This window comes from Oryx dammah, unplaced genomic scaffold (assembly GCF_014754425.2).
Source record: "Oryx dammah isolate SB20612 unplaced genomic scaffold, SCBI_Odam_1.1 HiC_scaffold_13, whole genome shotgun sequence".
NCBI classification, from domain to species: Eukaryota; Metazoa; Chordata; class Mammalia; order Artiodactyla; family Bovidae; genus Oryx; species Oryx dammah.
Genome location: NW_024070197.1, coordinates 43,885,899 through 43,891,829, shown reverse-complemented (window position 1 = coordinate 43,891,829; position 5,931 = coordinate 43,885,899).

Here is a 5,931-nt window from a genome sequence, read left to right as displayed (position 1 = left end):
TAATTTGCTAGAAAACTCAACATGAAAACTGTGGAGATGAAGCACTCAGTTTAGCACACCCATCCTTGACTGCATGTCAAAATAAGTCATGGTACCTGGCCTCAATGCGCTTAATACACAAGGAGAAACAGATGCATAAAAGGGGCCAAAGTTAAAAAGTACTCTTATGGGGGTGTGTATCAAATTAAGTAGGACCATCAAAGAGAGAGTATTTTCTAAAAATAAATGTATATAATCAGATAAAAACCAAACAACAGAGGACATTGGGTCCACATTTCTATCCCCAAAAGCCACGCCCTTCCCTATCGTCAAGAAAATCACGGATTATCAATTAAATCTGCCATGCATTAGGGACTTCTCTCCCCACTGTGTAAACAGAGAGTGGCCTGTGAAATGTAAAAAGTAATGACTAAAATAACCAAACACAGATAATTTAATTCAACATGCATTTACTATTTCTCTTCTGATCAGTATGCTAAATCTCTATCTGTAGTCTGGCTTCACCTCCTGCATTTCAGATCTGTAAGTCTCTCTGACTTCCTTCTTGATCTTTCTAGATGCATCTCTGGCACATCCAACTCAGCATGTCCCCAAGTGAACTTCTCACTCCCCACAACCTTACTTCAACCAGAACCATCTTCCATCAACTAATGATGCAGTTATCTAAAGACAAACCTTGGGCACTGTTCCTAATTTTCCCTTCTCTAAATTCCCACTCATATCCAATGATTCTGTTGAATCTAGTTGTGTTGAATCCAACTTTGTTGTGTGTTATTTATGGACTGAATGTTTGTGCCCTCCCTAGATCCATATGTTGAAACACTTACACCCAGGGTTATAGTATTAGGACACAGGGCATTTGTGGAGTAATTAGGTCATGAGAGTGGAGCCCTCACAAATAGGTGTAGTGTCCTTATAAGAAGAAGCAAGAGAATGAGGACTTCTCTCTCGCCCACGTGAAGATATAATAAGAAGAGGGTCATGTGCAAACCAGGAAGCAGGTCCTCACCAGATACTGAATCTGCCAGTATCTTGACCCTGGACTTCTCAATCTCCAGAACTGTGAGAAATGAATGTTTAAGGCACGTGGTCTATAATACTCTGTTATAGCAACTCTAACTAAGACACTGCCTTTCCAATATACCCACCTGCCTTCATCCCCTTTCCAGTACCCTAGTTCAGGGCACCAGTCTTTCTCTAGATTGCCACAGTGGTCTTTTAACTTCATTCCACCCAACCTACAGGAGTAAAAATGACCCTTCTTTATAGCCAAGAAGTCTTTATAAATAAATCCTTTATAAATCCATCACCACTAGGAAAAAAAGGCACATTAAGTATCCAGATACCTCAGGACCAATTAGTTTATAGAATCCCTTTCACCTGTCACCTGGGGATGGAGCCTGAGTATAGAAAGGACAGGAGAGACAGACTTCACCTTCTTCACTAGTGTATCCAGAAATGTTGCAAAAGGACCCTGTGCTTGCTTCCCACACTTTGGTTTTCCACAGATTGCTTAAATCACAAAAAAATAAAAATTGAAGTTCAGCAAAAGGCTGCTATTTTGTTTCAACTTTGTTGAGGTCTAACTGAAGTACCCTCAATTATCCATATTTAAAGTGTTACATTTGATCTGTCTTAAAATATGTATGCACTTATGAAACTATCACCATAATCAAGGTAAGAAAGATTTTGCCCACTCCCCAAACTTTCCTAATGCCCTTTCATAATCCATCCCTCTCTCCTCCCACCTCAGTACCCTGGTCTGATTTCTGTCATTACAGCTCAGCCTTTACTTCCTAGAATTTTATGTAAGTGAAATCATACAGCATGTACTCTTTTCTTTTTCTTTTTGCAAGGTTTGTATCACTTAGCATAAGGATTCAAGACTCATCCGTATTGTTGCCTGTGTTAACAAACTTTTTATTTACCAAGTAATAACATCGTTTAAACCATTCTTTCTATCATAATCATTTCATAAAAGAAAAGGCATTTCAACCATCAAAAAGGAAAAAGGATTTGTATTCCAAATAAGGACACTCATCCCTCAGAATGAAAAATTGGCGATCTTGTGCTGACAAAGAGTAGGGTCCTCGGGCAAACTGTGTAGGCCCCATCACCCAAAGCCAGTCCTTCTCCTGGCCACGAAGCAGGAAGCACTGCCCCTCACAAAGCCCTCTACTCCTCCTCATTCAAGGAGGGAGAAAAGCAGATCCCTCTTGAGACCTGTTTCCATGGTAACCAGCTAGCAATTGACAATGTGGCCAGCAGTTGGGCCTCCTGAAGGGGAAAATCTTCAGCGGAGACCAGGCCACTGAGAGGCCCAAGAAGGGACAGCTCAGACCTAGGCCTCTTGGGGAGGTCCCAGGAATCACTGGGCTGTCCCTTTCTTGGGAAGGGCCCTGGTGGGTTTTCAAAGAAGTAGATGGAGAAGGAAGAAGGGCCTCTCTGAAGGAGGCTGGTCCATAAACTCGCAACAGGCAAGGTAGTGGCCAGAGAGAGAATGTGGGCCTGACAGACACCACCCTTAGATTCAACACAACTTAAAGCAACTTCCTTGATCTCCGTAAGGCTCAGTTTGCTCCCAAAGAGCAGGTAATACTGGGCTTCTGCATTGGGTAACTCCAGAGGGCATCACTGAGGTTACAGTCTGTTTGCTTACCTTCATTCCAAGGAGCGTGTGCTTGCCTTCCACTCTGCGCTGAGAACCGAAAGGGCAGGAGCAGGTATCTGGAGGTGGTGTTTTAGACCTGGAAGGGTTGGAAGTCAGTAACACTGGTTAAATATTGCAGGCGAGTGAGGGGTTTAAATTCCTCTCCTGGTCAGCCATTGAGAGGCCTCACATTTCCAGAATCTGTGCCTCTATATGAGACCAAGAGTATCAATGAATACAACTTCACAAACTGTTCCCCGTCCGCTGCCAGGACAGCCTATCAGATCTTCAGCTATTGGTGGTTCTGTTCAATGACAACCTGGCAGCCAAGCACACTGGGTAAGAATTAGGTTCTGGCAGAAAGCACAGTCCCCAGCTATACCTGCTGATAACTAGGTAACCTTGGATGGATTATTTAACACTCTTTAAGCCTCAGTTGCTTCATGATAATAATTTATTTAATATATTTGCTCTAAGAACCGTAGTGGAAATATATAACAAATGTTCAGCAAATATGGTAGTGCTTTATTATAACTTTTCAGATTTTTTCTGGGCAAGGTTGAAACTTCCATGGAGAACTTTTCTTACACAATCCTGCTCCAGACATCCCTTCTGCTAAAACAGAGGTTGAAATTAACCCAATGTAGACCCAATGCTCTGGAGAAGGCAATGGCATCTCACCCCAGTACTCTTGCTTGGAAAATCCCATGGACGGAGGAGCCTGGTAGGCTGCAGTCCATGGGGTCGCTAAGAGTCGGATGTGACTGAGTGACTTCACTCTCATTTTTCACTTTCATACATTGGAGAAGAAAATGGCAACCCACTCCAGTGGTCTTGCCTGGAGAATCCCAGGGATGGGGGAGCCTGGTGGGCTGCCGTCGATGGGGTCACACAGAGTCGGACACGACTGACACAACTTAGCAGCAGCAGCAGCAGCAGCAGACCCAATGCTCTGTTCAGTGGTAGGCTGAGTCCAAAACCAGCCATCAGGCAAGTTTAAAAAAGTAAGAGGGGTACATCATTGTCATCTTGGTAATCCTCAGAAATACCTGTAATAGTTTATAAAAATGCAAACAATAGTTTGGAGATCCTAATTCAGTCTAATTCAGTGGGTTTGTTTAGGGCAGAATTATCTATTTATTTATGTTGTTTTGCTTTTAAAAGATTCTTCTGGTAACCTTGGTGTATAGTCACAGTTGAGTCCTACTGGTCTATAGCAAGGTCAGCCAACCTTTTTTCTGAAGGGCCAGATAGTAAATATTTTACACTTTGTGGGCCACATGCTACATTCTCCATCACATAATCTTTGGTTTTTACAACCTTTTAAAAATGCAAAAACCATCTGTCCAAATATATGCTCTGTATCTGGTATGGGCTGTACAGAAACAGAACAGGTATATATATAGTATAACTGATTCACTTTGGTATACACCTAAACTAACACAACACTGTAAATGAACTATATTCCAATTAAAAATTAAATTAATAAAACCATTGGCAGCAGAAAATAAATAAATATATTGGGGGGGCAGGGGGAAGGCCATGGCCAAATTTGGCCCATAAGGCTATAGTTTATCAACTCCTGGTCTAGAGATCATTGACTCAATGAACATGAGTCTGAGCAAGTTCCGGGAGATAGTGAAGGACAGGGAAGCCTGGTGTGCTGCAGTTCATGGGATCAGAAAGAGTCGGACACGACTGACTGAACAACAACTAGGGTCTTAGTCCTGGAAGTTCCATGATCTAACATATTCTTTAGTTTGACTCAGAATCCAAAGACCATTCTGACCGCACATTCCCTCTGCCCAGCTTGGTGACCCCTTCACCCTTTCCCTGCCTGCCTCACTCTGCATCTCCAACAGGCTACCAGAGAGCTGCATGGCGGCGGAGAGCAAGCTCTCCCTGGCGGCTGCAGAGTGAGGAGCGTTGGCAGAGGAGTTGGGTTCCCACTGCAAGAGCATGAGTCAGCACCACGCTGAGCTCAAGCACAGAGATATGCCACTGCTGCCAGACCATCATCATTTACAAGCATTTTTCGAGGACCCTTCCTCTAATTCATCCTGCAGAGACTAGAACTTTCTACCCTTGCACACAATAAAGTTTTTGGCAGTTAGCCTTCTGGACTGGGACTCTGTGCCATTCCTGAGTGCAAGGCCCTTTCTGATAGGTGGAAGATAAGGCCTCCGGTTGCTGCATTTAACATAGCCTACTCCACAGAGCCATCATATAACCTTTCATGGCAAACCAAGATATGGGGACCTATTTTCTGTGTCATTAAGATGGAGGTGTTTTTATTTTAACAGAACTCTTAGCTTGGAGAAGTGCTGTTCCTCTGTTTGGAAAAGTGCTTTGACTTAAAGGGGGCATGAATATGGGTGAGAGAGTTTAGGGTGAGACAAAGTGAAGAATTAAGCAGTTTCTCCCATGAGGGAGGGAGGAGAAAGAGAAAATGGAAGGAGATGGGGGTAGGTGTATACTCTCCATGTGGCTTCTCTCCCAGTTCTCCCCATTCTTTAATCATGTTATGAGATCTGTGTGTGAATGAATTTTTGTGGAAATAGAGCAGAGACTGAGTTTCATGCTGAGATTGATAGAGAGTGGGACAGAGCTTGAGCAGCACAGATGAATGAAGAAAAGGAGAAATAGACAAAAACACAGAGTTAAGTCCTAAAACCTTTATAAAATTATGAAGAGCTCTTGTGACTTTCTCCAGATACTGTGAGTAGCTGTTGTTTGAAGTTAATTAAATCCCCATTTCACATTAGTCTTTTATTTTTATTATTATTAATTTATAGGGATTTCATCTGATACCCGAGTCACATCTGGTTGTCCTAGCTCATGTTTTAGTGCAAGAATAAGTATCAAGTGGTAGATTTATTTCTCTTTTCTTTAAAAAAATCAATAACTAGTTTGCAATGCCTTTGATAGAAATTCAATGACTAATATCAGGTTTTACTTTATCAAGAAGTTGGGATATTATCAAGAGCTATCCAAGAAAGTAACTGATTCAAAATCCAATTGTCAAAACATTCACTGGGCCCTCACTGCATGCAAAACAGTGTGCAGGGTGCTGGGAAGATTAAGAGAAATAAGATGCACTCTCTCTCTCCCTGGGAGAACTGTCACTAAATAGTATGAGCATGGGATTAGAGAAGTGATTCCAACACACATTATATGGAGACAGACAAGGCAAGACCATGGGACATTCTCAGCAGCTGTAAACTAAAGTAGGGCTACCTGATACAAATGATGCTACCAACAAGGGATTAATTTCCAAAATA